This window comes from Panulirus ornatus, chromosome 7, assembly GCF_036320965.1.
Source record: "Panulirus ornatus isolate Po-2019 chromosome 7, ASM3632096v1, whole genome shotgun sequence".
NCBI classification, from domain to species: Eukaryota; Metazoa; Arthropoda; class Malacostraca; order Decapoda; family Palinuridae; genus Panulirus; species Panulirus ornatus.
Genome location: NC_092230.1, coordinates 28762408 through 28780917, shown reverse-complemented (window position 1 = coordinate 28780917; position 18510 = coordinate 28762408). Strand labels below are relative to the sequence as shown.

At 41.8% G+C, this 18510-nt stretch overlaps 1 long non-coding RNA gene across 1 annotated transcript in view; it reads right to left on the bottom strand.

The window, feature by feature from the left end:
• LOC139749341 (uncharacterized) overlaps nt 1-18510 on the bottom strand; it is a 100874-nt gene that overhangs the window by 71040 nt on the left and 11324 nt on the right. Inside the window, exons 2-3 of the long non-coding RNA XR_011712945.1 lie at nt 14887-15058; nt 14490-14590 (exon numbers count right to left, since the gene is read on the bottom strand). This is a non-coding gene — a long non-coding RNA (uncharacterized lncRNA). The remainder of the gene's footprint in view (nt 1-14489; nt 14591-14886; nt 15059-18510) is intronic.

The window sequence follows — 18510 nt, the reverse complement described above, 5'->3', positions numbered from 1 at the left end:
TCTTATAATTGTTCATTGTGACCATCACTCATGTATCAAAAACTTGAATGTTGTGATCAAGTCATCCCTCACTCCTCTCTTAACTAGGTGGGCAAATTCATGGCATCACCAATGGATCTTCTCTCCTAGTTCCTTTTTTTTGAGGTGACCAGACTTGAGCAGCATATATCAATTTCTATCTTGTGTAAAGCGTGAGCAGCTTTGATTATTTCCTTACCGACGAATTTGAAAGCAATTCTAACATTCACAAACACTATATTGGTCTCCTTAGCTATTCTCTTCACGCAAGACTCCAGCAACAGACTGGGGAAAAATGTCTACTTCAAAAGTCTTCCTAACACAGCTTCCTACAGCTTGTTTCCTACTTCATGAACATCATATCGTGGCTTTCTTTAACTGATCCATCCTCATTACATTAGCTTGGGTTGAACTTCATAAGCCAAATACTACACCAAACAGAGTCTGTCGAAGTTTTCTTTTACCCTGATGCGATCTTCCATACTTTTCACTTCTCTAGTAATCTATGCATCATCTGCAAACAGAGGGAAGTACATTTCTTCATGCAAAACATTTACATAATCATGAGGGGTAATAGTTCCTGAACAGATCCCTTCGGAACTCCGCTGTGACCCCAACCCATTTTGAGGTTCCGCTGACATGCGTCCTCCGTTCTCTTCCACTAGAATAATCGCATAGACAACGGAGTCCCCCTTACTCCTGCCTGACTTACGGTACATCAAATGCTTTCGGGTAGTTAGAGACAAAGTCCATCTCGCCTTCTCTTGTCTAATACTGAACTCGCTCTCGTAGGAATTTAAGTGTCATTACGCATGACCTTTCCCTAAAACCATGTCTATTAAGGAAATTTCTACTCTGTCGGTCATCCATTTGCTTTATGATTATCTTTTCCAACACCTTTACGGGCCCATCCGTCAGGGAGATTGGTTTATGGCTAAACACCTCTTCCATATCTCCTCTCTTTTATATGGGTACCACGGTTACTCTTTCCATTCTTTGGCACTCTCCCTTTCACGAGCAATAGTACCTCTAGTGTCAAGGGTATCTGGATACATCAACATATGTAGTGAAATTTCATCAAGGACCATGAATCTTGCACGAGTCAAGACCTTTCGTACTCGGATATCTTTCCTAGATGCCTTGCTTTTCAAAACCTACCCGTTCCATCTTAATGATGCTGGGACTAAAGTGACTTGCACTGAAAAAGCTTTTCTGAATTTTCCATTTAGCTCTCCAAATCTACTATACTCTGAACACGAGGCCCCATTAGCTGTTCTGATAAATTCCTCCCGAGGAATTTATAGAAAAGTTTTGGATTTTCTCCTGCCTTGTCCACAACAGTCTTTTCCACGTTTCCTATTTCATTCTGCCATACTAGTTTCATGCTTTCTTTTATCTTACAAATACTGAAAATGCCTATTCTTCGTCACAGGACATCTATCAATATCTTTGGTTCTCGACATCTTTTGTAGCACTATTCCTCCCTCAACCTTCTATCGACATTTGAGGTTCAAAATACCCATATTCCTACTACTCCGTAACATTTCACAACCTCTCTACTTTACCCAGGTTCCTTGCTACTGAACCCAAATTCCCAAATAATGTTACCACAGAAACTGATGATCTCGTAGCTTCCACGGTTATATTTCCTTTCAAGGTCCCGTCTCATCCCTTGCTTTGTTTACTTCATAACCACACAATCAAACTTGAGTAATACATGATCTCATGACAAGGTATGGAGTTCCAAAGCTATGGAAAGAAGCAGGTATCAAAACTGCCCACCCTCGAATTGCCGATGGCCACACAGCCATGTAACGCAGCAGCTTGCCGAGTTTTGCATAGTCTAGCTAGTGGTGGGGGCACACAAGCATCCAGCTGTCACCAACAAAAACCAAAGAAATACCTATAAAAGAGGGAAAGTGATCCAACATTCCAGTCCAGCGTAGGGCAAGGGGGTCAAGTTTGGAAGTTAGCCTGGGACGGTTTACAAGTCGGACCGCTTTCGACTTGACTCTCAAATAAGGATACAGAGCTTGAATCACCCCAAATGTGAGAGCAGAACGCCACACAAGGCCGAACCAATCCCTTGCATAAACGGAGCACCTGTTCAGATGAGTTGTAGTTTCGACATCGAAACACCCAGTTTCTTTAAGGCCAACCATTCCTGTAATGTGGGGTTTCCAAGAAAGTGAATGTTACAGTAATACAAAGTATGTGTAACAAGATGTGGAATTTTAGAACAGTCAAAGGAGAAGCAAGAACTGAGTAGTTTTCGATACAAGAGTTGAAATTGGGTGTCGGAGGCACTAAACTTAGGATTTTGTCTACCCCACTGAGATATCCTGTCCAAATCTGAGTTAAGTAAGGAAGCTGCGTCAAGAAGAGATGCAGATCGAGTAAGAGAAGAGGGAGCAGAAATGCATGATGAGGGTGAATGCAGTGTTGAGTCGTCAGCGAACGAGTGCATTGGATTATTTGTAGATAGGAAATCTTTGAAAAGGGGGTGAGGCTGATCCATCAACAACCAAAGACACTGGTCGGCAGGAAAGGAAGCTCGATATGGAGAAAAAGCGAGGGAGGGAAACCAAAAGAGGGTAGCTTCAACGAGACCCAGATGCCACAACCTGTCAAAAGCCTTAGATATATTAAGGGCAATTACATACGACTCTCCAAAGTCTTCCAGGGATGATGACCAGACATTGGTATGACAGGAAAGATCACCCGTGGATCTTGCCTTACGGAAGCGATAATGATCAGAGGGAAGTCTGATTTTCAAGGTGTTTAAGGATATGGGAGTTTAAGGATATGGGATTCAAAGATTTTGGAAATTGCAGATGTCAAAGCAATAGGACTATAGTCAGAGGGGTCACCCTTCTTAGGGATTGGATGCATCAATGCACGTTTCCAAGGAAAAGGAAACGTTTTGGCTTTTAAGCAGAAACGTTACAGACGAGCAAGCACAGGTGCAAGTTCAGAGGCACACTTTCAGCACTCGAGGATGGATGCCATCAGGATCATAAGGCTTTGCTTGTCCCGAGAAAGAGGAGCTTTTCGCACAGTCCCGAAAGAGGTATAGGGAAGAGGCATAGGATTAGTAAGAGGAGCATCATGGAGTGAAGTTAGAATCATCAAAGGTGGATAAGAGAAACGGGAGCTAAAGAGTTGCTTTGTCAACGGGAGAGGCTGCTTTAGTACCTTCAGAACATAAAAGTGCAGGAAAAATAAAGCGACAGTTGTTGTTAAGAGATGCCCTTAGCTAAAGACCAGAAAGACCTATCAGTGGATGACGAGCAGAGGTTGCCGCACTTCCCTTCAATAAAGGAACGCTTTGCCTCATAGATAACGTTCTTGCAGCGATTGCGGGCAGTGATAAAATCAGCGATATGCATGCCTTTCAGCAATATCATTCTAGTGATACACGTGCCGTAGCATTATCCTTCCCGCGATATATATGCATTATACCAGCATCATTCCAATGATATACACTTTTTTAAGCATTATCATCCTATCGATATGCGTCTTTCCTTGCCCTGTCATTCTAGCAACATTCCAGCCTTTGTACGTAATCCTTCCAGCATGGCAATGGAATGACCCTCCCCTGCTCAAGAGTCCTTGAGGCCAGTGTCTGAGCCGCCATTCACATCCCCGGCGTCTGGTCTAGACACGAAGGTTACCTGCTCACTTCCCAGATAATATCTAAACAAAGATCCACAGTAAATAAAAGGGGTAAAAATATAAAGGATGAATTTCATCTATCAAACACTTGCATTTCTATGACAAGGTAACTACACAAGCTTCCTCTCCACCTGACCATCTTCCACCACAATTGCGTCTGGGTCAATCTATCTCCACGATCAGTAACACGGAGATGGTCGTTACTGTAGTCTCACTAGGCCTCAGCGTGGTGCAAGTCACCAGGCCTTAGCCTGGAATGTGACCTTGTCTTTCGACGGTCCGTCATCTACCACAAATATTAAGAGTAAGAAGAGTGAATCATAATTAACGGTTAGATAGAGGAATATATAAAGACCCAAAGACAATTGGGCTAGCTGGGAGGTATGGTTCGATAGAAGGATTGGGCACTGAAGACTTTGTGTTTATATATGTCTTCATTTCTGAAATAGCCTTTTTCCTTTTCATCTAAGCACGTCTCTCTCTCTCTCTCTCTCTCTCTCTCTCTCTCTCTCTCTCTCTCTCTCTCTCTCTCTCTCTCAAATTCAAATGAAAATATTTCCTTTGAAATTGGGCAATATTAATGTTTGGTAGGCTTTTGAAGGAAATTCAGCATACAAATTACATCATAATTATAGTGTTCACAAAGATTACTGTACATATTGCTATCACATGTATTCAGCATATACTGCATGAATATATATATATATATATATATATATATATATATATATATATATATATATATATATATATATATATATATATATAAAGGTCACAGAAAAGGAGCTTTACACTCGTGTGGCCCCACCTCGAACATTCTGTCATACAACCTCTTAAATTCATGTTTGCAGCAACCATGTCCTCAGTCATATTCCATTCGTCCACCGTTATTATACAACGGAATTATCACTTGACAACCTTAAGTCTCTTAATTTTATGTTATGACTTGTGGTTACTCTATCCCTGAATCTCCCAAAGTGTTAAGTCCACATCGTCGACCCCTTTCAAAAACTTAAAAGACAGTGTGCATCATATATATATATATATATATATATATATATATATATATATATATATATATATATATATATATATATATATCCCAGGACCCTTTTCTGTACGGGTCATTTTGTTTACTCCAATATCCCCTTTCTATGGGCTCCTACACCTCCAAAGGTAAGCTACAATCAGTATCAGGATGGGCTCGAGTGTGAGGAGCTCTTTGAAGAGTCTACTTTTTACAAACTGACAATAATGCAGCCTCGCTAAAGATGACTAACTCGCGATATTACCTCAAAACAGACGAAGTCCGGTAATATATATAAGAATATCAGATGGCAAACGAAGACAGCGCCAGCATCTGTGCTGCGGGTGGAGAGGAGAATGGGTAGCGTCATGTCTGTGGAGGCCAGGATATCACGGGGGATAAAGGTTGTGGCTGGAGAGTCTTGCTGGGACGAGTCCATAACCTTGACACAGACCTGGATCTTGGCCTTCCCCTTTTCCTGTAAGTTACCCAGCCAGCTCAGTGAGAACCGCATCGCCTCATTACCGCTAACTCTCTGTTTACAGTTTTTGTCGGCGCACAAGGTGAACCAGTCAGTCTTGCCACGTGTCCGTCATTGCCTACGTTCAAATTTTGTAACAACGGTTGTCTGGCGTGGGCGTCCGGGATGCTTACTACCGCGGCCCTGAAACTTGGCTCTCAAGTTTCAGAGTATCTTTATCTTCAATTATTTCCAATGAAGACATTCACTTCGGGAGGTGTTCGAGACATACACCAGCGACGCTTGGCCCGGTTTGGGTAATGCTGGTGCTAACACAAGTTTTCTGTTCACCTTTGTCCTAAAAGGCCCCAAAGGTAGGTCAGGTTTTCAATATAATGCTTATCCTTCGGCCTGATTTCCTGGACTCTGTCATCCTTGACGAGATGGTCAGGCACCGAGGCAGGGAAGAATCCGATAAGCAAGAACCAGACATTGAGAACGGAGTGATGCAACCGAAGACGATATGGCAGGAAGGGAGCCACCCCGAATTACATGCGATGAACTTATGTTTTAAAGGTCTGAGGATGTACCTAGTGACAGAACTAGGATCCCGTTTCTCTATCAAGGAATAAGGTATTGAAACCGATTTGAGACGAGAGTAGTCTGTGTGATGTGAAGGGTCTCCCGGAGGGAAGGGCTGTGCAGAGGGGTTGGAGGTACAAGCCGATACTGGTACTGACCGATGTCTTATGCATTTCTGATCTCCGAAGACGAGATTCATCCACGAAGCGTAAAATGAAAGTCAGGACAACCAACTTTGAGGGATCCCGAGGAGCTCATCAGTATGAATCAGGAAGCGAGTTGACGTGACCATACATCAGACTGGTCCAAAACTAAACTAGGTCGCTGGCATAGATGATAGTAGCGGTGTTGGCACATGTGGCAGTAAAGGAGGTATTGCCAAAGGACATGGTGGTAAAAATGGTGGCTGCAAGCTGGGTGGCAGAGTTGGTGGAAGACGAGGTGGCATAAGGGATGGGATGCTGAAGCACTCAAACATACATTTGCATGGAAAGTTATATATCTGTAATAGCCGAAGACCTCAAGCTTACGATTTTCCAGAGGGCTTTCATCTGCCCTTATACACCGGTGGAAGATAAACCCTCCAAAGCCACATCAAAATGAGTGGAATAGCACAGCTCCACAACACAACTAAAACACAGCAACGGTGGCTAATCTACTGTGCCATACTTGACATACAACAGGAGTCTCCAAACCATTACAACAATGACAACAGTAGAACATACAATGACCATACCATGACACTACCATAGATACAACAGCCGCATGACTGCGCTACAGAAACGCTACGTCTACAGTAACTAAACGACACAGCATCACAGTATCATGATGATAGTTGTACATCACATCACGAGTCGCCGCAGCAGCGAAGACCACACCGTTACGATAACGACTCCTCCACAGCGATAAATGTTCCCATAGCTGCAACCACACGGGACCACCACACGACGACATGAGCGAACACACTGAAACACCGCACGCTATCAAGGCAACATGCTGTGCTGATGTTTCAAGACTTCAAATCATCATTAACGTAAACAATGTCGAGTTATATCGTCTTCGAGCGAGATTTAGTTGCCTAATCTTGTTACGTCTTGGCAAATTTCCATCACAGTAGCATCTAACCTGTAGCTTCTGACAATACCGCCAAGTTACAATCAGTGTGTGAATGTATCGCTTTTATCTCGATCATATTTTAAATACATCATGAATTCAAAACTCCACAGTGCCCTAAAGCAAGAAACAAAGCCAAAACTTTACCCTAACCATTCACGAAGCCGGCATAACCATAAACAAAACAAAGAGGTATAATTCAAAGGCGGAAACTAACTGGCGTTATACAACTTGTCTCATCAGTTCCCAGAATCGACATAACAGGGCAGGAAACCCCAGAGTGGGTTGCCTGTCATCTTTATTGCTCCTGCAGGGCCGGGGCTGCCTCACACTCCCAGTACACAGTTCTGCGTATGTTCGTCATTTCAAAACAGATGACAACCCAGTTGTGCCTGCCGGTCATGTTATGAAACTGACCCATGACGCCAGCTCACACTGACATTAAGATAATGAAACAGTATAGAAAGCTGTATAGACTTTATAAATCACCGGTGAAAACTTGACAGTGAATATCGTATATTCTTACGAAAGGTGTCCTTGGGCGAGGAACACCCTAGTGTAGCACGTGAGCAACTGAATACGAATGGCATACAGAGCACGGACGGTGATGTTTCTGATGAAGCGTTTTAAGGGGAAACGTAGGCGACGACCGTTCATAACCAAAGAAACGACCACAGAACTGGTGAGGAAATGAGCGACAAATAGCTGGGGCAGAAAAAAGTAAATTAAAACATTAAGGATAATCATGACATACTAAACAATGATCCGCTAATAAACGATAAGGGAAAAACAGTCATTGTGGACAGGGTTTAAGAAAACATGACATTTCTGGGTTTTCACGCGACCGGTCATGACAAGGATGTGTTCTGGGAGCCCTTCACAAACATCCGTGGATAACGATGTACCTACCCGCCTATGCCTCCAGCTGTCGGCGATTAATACAAGATTGCACGTCGTGTTTGTAAACAATGGGGGGAGGCTTGCTGGTAGAGTGGAGTGGGCGTCGGCAGGATCCAATGAAGTAGCAGGTCAGACTGAGGCACATTTTGAGGACCCAACAATAAGGTAAGTCATACTGAGGTAGCGGTAAAGACCCAGTAAACTAAAAGGTCAGACTGAGGCCACCGGTAAATTGGATGGTATTCGGTATTCTTGGCAACCGTGAAGGCGGTGCACCGAGCTTTGATCAAAGGTTTCTCGGTACTGGCGGCTGGATCGAATTCTCTCGTTCACTGGAAATCCGCGTCCGGCTAATCGTGCGTTTTTTTCTGGCCATGGACAAGCACAGCCCTCCGAGATCATACTGCAAAACGTATGAATGTATGTTTGTATTCATATAGGAGAATATTCTGTATTCCATGTACAGTAAATCTTTATTCGATTTAGCTTCTTACTGACAACCGTGCATGTCCAAGGGAAGATGTAACACGGGAATTCTTTCATTCTCTATTCCCTCCGTAGTGATGTGTACATTTTGCGTCAGAGAGAAGATGATTTCCTTTTGACTTAACTCTTTGCCGACCCAATGAGCACGATTGTACGTACATGCCTTGACCTTCAGTATCTTCCTCTTCCAAATCCTTTTACCTAAAGTATCCTCCTCTACCTATCGGATGGTCATCCTTGGTTTTCCATGTCAGTTTCTTCATCCTTAGTCCGCTCTTTTTTAACCTCATACTCTACTCTCCTGATCTCTCTAGTTCTCCACAGTCTTACCTCTCTTCACTCTCTTTCCTCCCTCTTGTTTCATCATCAGTGAAACTTGAGTCAAACGTCGCCGACCCCGAGTAACTTGGACCATCAATACCGACCAACTCCTGTACCCTGCCACAACTCGAGCATTAGTGAAGATAATGTGAAATTGTGAAATTTTACCGCACAATCCGCAAATATTTGCATAACACAAGATATGTGGCCTGTCAGCAGGTAAATACTGAACATATCAGAAAAACGAACCCATAACCTACCGCTGCATAATGGTATACCAAGGACTTTTAAACAAAATTCAAAGGCCATATGAAACGTAGCTTCATTTTAATGTCAGATGAAAGTGGGAAAAACTCGCACTAAGGCACTGAAAAGTAACATACAGGAGAACTTACTATCATGCGACCACTAGCAACCCCCACCTACTCATAACTACCAGCGGTTGCCACTCGACGCATCAGAGACCCAATACACAATATAAACATCGGGAAGCGTAATGGAGGGAGGACCAATGTCAACTCCTCGTCAGTTATTCTCAAGGATTACCTGTCCTGTCATCATCGCTACCTGACCAGCCTGCCCCATCCAACGATTTTCTTTTTTTTTTTTTTTTTTACATATATACATTTCTTGGTACGGGTAAGAAAAATACCGCCTCTTTCACAAAATTTCCAGACCGGCGTATTTTCTCGTAACAGTGTATCTAACTGGTGCGAGCCTAGACAAAAACTCGCATGCACTGGTCAAGGTGTTCTGCTCGATACCCGAGGAAACTGGAAAGCTCCAAACTCTGGCAAATGTCGTCCTCTATTACTCTTGGCGTCTCAGTCATCCTCCTCCAGGTACCTGAAGGGTATACGAGTGTCAAGTCTGACTCTTTCATCTCCTGCGAACACTCTCCCTTATCTCGTCAACATTTACGTAGCATCTCATTCAGGCAAGAAGTGAGTATGTGGGCTCGTGATCATTCCTTACGTCGATTACGACAGCAAAGTTCCCACGTCTTCCTTTATGTCATGACAGTTATATGCAAATCCCACCTTACCCTGCCTCCAGCATGGAGAGCGCTCCGTTACAATCATCTTTCACCTTCCAGCCCAACTTCCTTCCCACCATCTACCACGTAAACACAGCTCATACTCTATTCCCCACTATCTACCGTCTTCCTCATCACCTTACCTTCAACTCCACAACGACTCTCTCTCCAACCTCTGTCCCGCCACCTACCGTAACCCACAGTAACTCAATCACCTCAAACAATTAAAGTATTTGAAAGGATGAAAAGAAAGCACAAAACAGTAAAAACGAACACATACATACAGTCCATTATGGTTCTGTACCTGGTAAAAGTAACCAAATAGCTCACCATGACTAAGTGCGAATGCAAGGAAAAAAGAATGGACACTCATCTCAATTTTACAAAAGCATTTATATCTATGATGGAGCACTACTGAAGGTGATATAGCAAAACAACATAATAATGGATCAAAATTTGTAACCAACAAACTTCGAAGTTACAAATGGAAACGTGATCGTCGAAGTTCTCTCGGGTGTTCCACAGGGAACAGCATCAGCCGTGATACTATCTGCAACAACTATTCCAACTTCAGGTTATGGTTTCGGTGCATTACACACGACAGTGCGGATGTGAGCGAATGACGCCTTATCTTCGTGTAGGCGGTATCTCGCTAACGCGGGGAAGTATGAAATAAAGACTTTGTATAAATGATATCTATTGTGTAAACGGGAGTTCAGATGTTTGGCAGATGACAAGAATGAACGAGTAAAACGGTTGAAAATGGAAATCAAGATAGAATGCATCGAGATCCGAACACTATATGTAAATGGGCGAAAGAGAAACTGATATTCAGCGAAGAGAAATTTACACAAAAAGTCGTAGCCCAGCGAGCAATATTTCAGTACCTACATAAAAAGGCCCTCCAGGAAAAGGGAAACCGAAATAAGCGTCGAGGATTTTGGAAATCGGTATTAAAGACGAATTTAAGGGAAACCTTTTGAAAAAAATTACGCTCTCAGACCAAATGATGAGTGGCATATTATGAACATTAACATAAAGATAAGTAATCATAAAAGTGTTCAATATGAGAGAGAGAGAGAGAGAGAGAGAGAGAGAGAGAGAGAGAGAGAGAGAGAGAGAGAGAGAGAGAGAGAGAGAGAGAGAGAGAGAGAGAGAGAGAGAGAGAGAGAGAGAGAGAGAATTAAAAAATTCACTAGCAAAGACATTCGCCTAGAGAATAAAATTATGAACTACAAATGGATGACTGAAGATATTTTAACCATAGAATCAAGAGAGAAGCAAAGAAAGATGTGATATCATATGCCTGGCAACAAAGAGAAGGCATAAAAAGCAAAACCCTAAACCTGAACACAACTTCACAAGGTACGGAGATAGAGTCAAATGTAATACCTGGAAACATTAAAATAGTAAACGCAGCAGAGAACAGTTGATCCGAGAAACGTGGAAAAGTTGACCACAACGGTAAGTGACTCGTCCCTCCACCAGGAAAAGGACGTCAAGGCAGCTACTGTTTTCTTAATTTGGTGGCATTTTCAAGTTATCTGATCTTACATATCCCTTAACGCTGATAAACTTTCTTGTGTCCATATATCTTACTTCTATATGTGCATATCTATTAATTATATACATTCCACTGAACGAATGTGGTGTAGCAATAATAGATGTATAAATACGACGTGTACTGAAAAGCCATATGCAATGTGTGCGTGTGTTTGTGTATGTACGGTCTTAGATTCTGTATCAAGTCCCTGGGGGTAGGTATTTGAAAGTCAACTCAATCGGAGTGTTCCTAAACGACGCTGTCGGCCTTGATTCACTTGGCAATAAGATTACAACCGAAAGAATCAGCCAACCTACAAGTCTCCAAGAATCAAGTAGCGCGAGTGTACTATGCAGTCCTTGATTCGTAACACCTGAAGAAGGTTTTAAAGGTTATTATTCGGTTGGTGGTGTAGTAGCTTGACGGTTGACGACCTTAGAGACCTCGGCAATGGATGATTCTAAGTCTAACTTTACTGTACTTTCGGCTTTCGAACTTCATCTTTCTAAGAGTGCAGTACATAAAGATCAAACGTCCCGTGTCTACAGCTTTGACTGTCACACAGATCGTCGAGCTCCGACAGCATACTGGGCTCATAATTAGCCTTGGGTATGTTCCACACATTTATCTTTCCTCGCCACATTCTGGCGTGAAGTAGCACCAACGTTTGGGGCCACTACTGTCATCAGACACAGCACGGCTGTGCATGCAATCAACGTCGCCACTCATCCGTAAAGCACCATCAGTCACCCGGGAAATTAAACAGGTGTCGTAAAACTCCATACTTATGCATGACGGGAAAATAAACCAGAGCAGTGATAAAACACACAGTCTTTCTCCCCATCAATGGCTTAATGACTGATGATTACCCACACATACATTCACGAATAAGGAAACATGCACATAATCTAAGTCATACGTCACCGGACCTGACCTGTAATTGGCTGAAACGCCGCCAGCAAGCTGTCACCTTCGCCGAGGCCGTATCACTCCCATTGGACGGTAAAGTCTCGTCAAGGAACCTGTCGCTCCAGAAAATTCCATCATCTGCGGGTCTCCCGTGAGGTGATCCTCGGAGCTGTAGGAAGCAAAACAAAAATGGTGTCCTGTATATCGATGATAACTTCCCTTCCTTTTAACATCATGTATCGCTATTGTCATCAATATAGAAACCTCCAAAAATTGATTAATCCAAAAACAAGCAAGCTGTCCCTCTCTCAACCACAACACATGGCCTTAACCTCAAGCACTTCACAACTTCAATGAAAATAGGCCTCACAAAACACTTCCTATATGGCTTCACCCAACCACAATCCACCACCTTGCACATTACTTGCAGTAACAGTTGTCAATAAAGCCTTGACAAAGTTCAGAGACACCCCAAAGAAAATAATATCACCCTCCGCTAAAATGACAGCGGTCAACCAGTTTCATAGTTGGCAGACAAACCAGTGACTCAAAAGTGCTTCCCCTCCAAAACCCAATTTGCACTTGAGAGTTTCCCAGGGAATAATTCTTTCTCCAACCACCTTCAGTCTCTGCTTCAACTTCCATCACTTCCCGTAAACCAAGTTCATCTATTATATCAATATCAAGCACTACCCCAGCAACGCCGAACATGCATTATATAACAATTAGAACATTGGTTTACTCGAAGCACAATGTCTGGATGTTTACATGCAGCCAACGTTAACATTATATCCTAAATTTTTGGTTATTTTCATCACTGAATATCAGTGTCTGAGAAAGCCAACGTCTTGTCTGTCCTGACAATGAAATTATACGAAAGCGCTTAACACTTATTTTGTTTCCTTTTAGTTTTCCTATATATGTTCATCCACCTGTGTGATTTTTGCATATATATATATATATATATATATATATATATATATATATATATATATATATATATATATGATTAGGGCATGCATACACAAACACATTAACAAGCTACATCCGGATACGACAATTCTAGACCAGCACAAGTTATTAGTTGGATATTCTGTGTAGAACTTTGACAACTTCTACAGATGCAAAGGAATTGCTCCATTATAACCACTCATAAAAAATCATCCTTCATGCTTGCGCCAGTAACACACCAAGAAATCGCCTCATTCCCTCGAGTGCATGTGAGCAAACAAGACCATATCTTCATGTTCCTGGCGCTAAAACCGGAAATGGTGAGCCTACATGAAAAAAGTAACGTGTACAAACATACGAAAAATAATAAAAACTGTATCCAGATCGTAAAAAAAAAAAAAAAAAACACATTTTCCGCATGTCAGCAGAGATCAAAGCCTGCGAGCGGCCAAGCTGCTGGGATACATACGTACATCATGATCCGCTCGCGGCGCTACGGGGGAAAACCCGCTCAACTGTAAATATTCATCAAGTTTACCGACACAAAACATACTATATATATATATATATATATATATATATATATATATATATATATATATATATATATATATATAATGTCTACACTATATAGACGTTAGTCTAATAATCAGTCTTTAGCCATTATAAAAGGAAAGTGATAACTGAGTGTAACAGACTATTTTGTCTAGTATTCGATACATATAATACAACTAATCTTACAATTGCTATATGCACACAAGCATACCATATAACTTCTACATATTATCTACAAGCACAAACAATTAGCTCAAGTCTTGAACGGAATAGTTACTGGTACATATTCAAAACTTAGTGAACATATTTACAAACGTTAATACAATCATTACCACATATCAGAGGCTTAATGAATCAAATGACAGCACCGAGCATTTCTGACGAGTCACAGCCGACACTGGACACTTTCCAAGTACGTGCTTCAAATCTCTTACGTTTACTTGGTCACACTGGCAGACTCCGTTCTCAAGCAGCTCTACTCCATCTGCCAGTCTATCTTAAGGTCGTGAAACAATCTCAACGAGTAAATGCCGAACATGCATAGTCTTGTACGTATATTTTCTTATCCAAGGTGATATGATTAGTGAGGTCTGGATTAATTTCAGATATAAATTTTTCGCAGTATGTGGTTTGTCTCGTTCTTCCTACAATTTGTGAGTGGATCGGACCCATGTCAACATCAACATTCAGTGCATTTTTTGAAGAATCTAACCATGTGAATTTACAGCTTTTCCCATTTCATACACTATCTGGAATGGTTCTTCCATACCTCGATATTGTATTTTACATTTTAAGAACATTTTTAGTCTTAATATAAACCTTGCCGGATGTGTACCTGGTTCTACTCGACATAGATCTATACATGTATTGACTGACACTATGAAGGCACTTCACGAGTCGATTATATACATACCTTGATAACATTTTTTGGGTTGTCGGTAAAGCAAAATACTTCATAAAACAAGGATGCCACTACTGCAGCTTCCATAAACGTATACCTATATGGCATCATCTCTGTAACACAGAATAGAGCAAATATAATCAAATACCTCTTGATAAGAAGGTTTATCTTGCAACAGATTCTATTTTACCATTATCTGTGAACCATGCTCGTGGGCATCAATATTTTTCACAATCTTTCCCTACCTTGTATAGAGATAGCTTATCTCCACGAAAATTGATAACTCGGTCTTTTCTCATAAATCTCCATCCAATACTGATAGTTGAGAACAATGGTTAGTTTAGTCGAACATGTATCACGGGTAGTACCCAATATTACTATCAAAACAACATTAATGTATATAAATTACCTTAAGTCCTATCTGTAGCCACAATTTCCTTAATCATCCTGATCATAGTTTTCTTAATCATCCTGATCATCTTATCAATATACACAACAAAGAGAAGAGCTTCTTGGGGTCCCCTGTCGTACATTGTAGGAGCACCTGTGCCTCACTTCAGTGCCATGTACAGCAAACTGATCTGAAAAAGGTAAAATAGGTGCATCAAACACTGCGTCACTACTATTTCCATCATTACTGTCAGAGTTCTAAAGTTTCAAAGTGTAACGTAAAAGTGTTCATCATAGGTCGGTTGGTGTGTGTACCTACTATTTCCCCCTTTCCAGTTTAAGGTTTTCCATATCAACTTGTCATTCAAATCATACAGCCGTTTTTACCTTGGATGTGTGTTATCCCAATCATTACTCTCGTCTCACCTCTCTCCTACCATGCCTGGCACTTTTCTATAGTTTCAATTACATTTCTCATCACTACTTTTATCATTTCTCTGCGAAAACACTGGTCACTACTGGGGTTGGACGTCCGCTGACAATGTATAAAACGGTCGAGATCAACATGGCGATGGGATAGTGTCTTTCATAATTGGCTATTCACAGATTGGCTCGTTAGATTTTCCTAAATTCACAGCTCTTTGCAGCGATGCTACATTACGTATACATGTGGAATTAAAAGCAATACAAACAGGTGCATGGTCGGGGTAACCTACTTCCCGTCTAAGTGTATAAAAACATAAGACCATACATTATAAACAAATCGATTTCTGAGATCTCCAAATATCTGATCTTCATATACTCAACGACTCGCTACGACCAGTGATGTTTGGTTGTATATATCTACCACCTTTCATCCATGATTATTCACTATACCATCAAGTAAGTCGATGTATCTGTACTGCACACGATTGCCGTTAATAATATATGGGTAGCCGACCCGCAAACTGAAGTCCCCTAACATTGTCACTTTCTCGGCCACTATCCTGAGCATTTACAGTACAAAGCAGTGAAGGGTCGTAGTAAGGGGAGACTTCCGTTAGAACATCTACCACACCGAAACATACACAGTAGTATAACTAACCAGATTTGACCTACATCCAAATCTACATTACCTACATAACACTTCACGTTTTACCCATAATATCACGCCACCTCGGTGGCTTCTGTACGGATACTTACAAAACCTGGAATATAGGAATAAACGCTTTTCTTCTAGTATCCAGACGAAGCCATTCACGTAAACATTTAAGTATAGATGGGTTAAGTAGTTCATCTTTGGCACTACCAACATTCCTCGAGCACATGTGAAGTACCATCATTAGTTATCACTATAATGACATTATTAAGGAAGAGCGTAACGAACATCACGTCACTGCGTCGAGAGACCCGGTTCCTCCCAGTCATGCGTTATCGTCAAACCAGCGATCTCTGGTTTCTCCTTTACTTCTTTTCCTTAGTCTTCCTAACTCTCTTTTCTCACTTCTGGGTGCTGATCCTTCTTGATGTAAGCATGCGAAAAAGGCCCCTTCAAGGCGTAATTGGAAAGTAGCGTCTTGCCTGTAAACACACAGGTGGCTTTCCTGACAGACAATACGTTGTTACAGTCTTTAACCGTTACAGTTCGTAGTACGTGACGATTAGCGTATTTCTTAAAAGCTTTCAAATGAACTTCCGAGACCGCTTCAGGATGAGAATATTTGTGGCATCACTGTGGGATGGGAGTTCCCAGGACTTTACCACACACACACACAGACTACCACTATCTTAGGTGGGTTTTTCCCTTAGCAACTTTTTTTTTCCAAGGAACAAGGATATCGACAACATCCGATCCGGCTCGCCATTGCACTGGACGGTTGGGAAAAGCCAAATCCAGTCGAGTGCGGGTCTTGGGGTGGTGACAAAGCCAGATATGTCTCATTCACAGCCAACCTGAGGCACAAACGTACAAAAAACTCGAGAATATGTACCTGAATTTGACATATATATATATATATATATATATATATATATATATATATATATATATATATATATATATATATATATATATATATATATATATTACACATGTACATAATTCATATTTCCTGCCTTTATTCATTACCGTCGCCACCCCGCAACACATGAAATGACAACCGCCTACCTCCTCATGTGCGCGAGGTAGCGCTACGAAAAGACAACAAAGGCCACATTCGTTCACACTCAGTCTCTAGCTATCATGTATAATGCACCGAAACCACAGCTCACTTTCCACATCCAGGCCCACAAAACATTCCATGGTTTACCCCAGACGCTTCACATGATCTGGTTTATCAATCCATTAACAGCACGTCCACCCCGGTATACCACATCGTTCCAATTCAATATTCCTTGCACGCCTTTCACCCTCGTGCATGTTCAGGCCCCGATCGCTCAAAATCTTTTTCACTCAATCTTTCCACACCAATTTGGTCTCCAACTTCTCGTTCCCTCCACCTCTGACACATATATCCTCTTTGTCAATCTTTCCTCACTCATTCTCTCCATGTGACCAAACCATTTCAAAACACCCGCTTCTGCTCTTTCAACCACACATCTCTCTTACCCGTCCATTACTTACTCGATCAAACCACCTCACACCACATATTGTCCTCAAACATCTCATTTCCAACACATCCACCCTCCGCACAACTCTATAGGCCACGCCTCGCAACCATATAACATTGTTGGAACCACTATTCCTTCAAACATACCCATTTTTGCTTTCCGAGATAATATTCTCGCCATCCACACATTTTTCAACGCTCCCAGAACTTTCGCCCCCTCCCCCACCTTGTGACTCACTTCCGCTTCCATGGTTCCATCCGCTGCCAAATCCACTCCCAATTATCTAAAACTTCACTTCCCCTAGTTTTTCTCCTTTCAAACTTACCTCCCAATTGACTTGTCCCTCAACCCTACTGTACCTAATAACCTTACTCTTATTCACATTTACTCTCAGCTTTCTTCTTTCACACACTTTACCAAACTGCAGAAGCTGGTGAAGCTTCTGCAGTTTCTCACATGAATCAGCCACCAGCGATGTATCATCAGCGAACACTGACTCACCTCCCAAGCTCTCTCATCCACAATAGACTGCATACTTGCCCCTCTCTCCAAAACTCTTGCATTCACCTTCCTAAAAACCACATCCATATATCAAACAACCATAGAGACATCACGGACCCCTGCCGCAAACCGACATTCACCGAGAATCAATCATTTTCTTCTCTTCCGACTCGCACTTGCCTTACATCCCCGATAAAAACTTTTCACTACTTCTAACAACTTGCCTCCCACACCATATTCTTAATATCTTCCACAGAGCATCTCTATCAACTATCATATGCCTTCTCCAGATCCATAAATGCTACATACAAATCCATTTGCTTTTCTAAGCATTTCTGACATACATTCTTCAAAGCAAACACCTAATCCACACATCCTCTACCACTTCTGAAACCACACTGTTCTTCCCCAATCTGATACTCTGTACATGCTTTCACCCTCAATCAATACCCTCTCATATAATTTCCCTGGAATACTTAAACTTATACCTCTGTAATTTGAGCACTCACCTTTATCCCCTTTGCCTTTGTACAATGGCACTATGCATGCATTC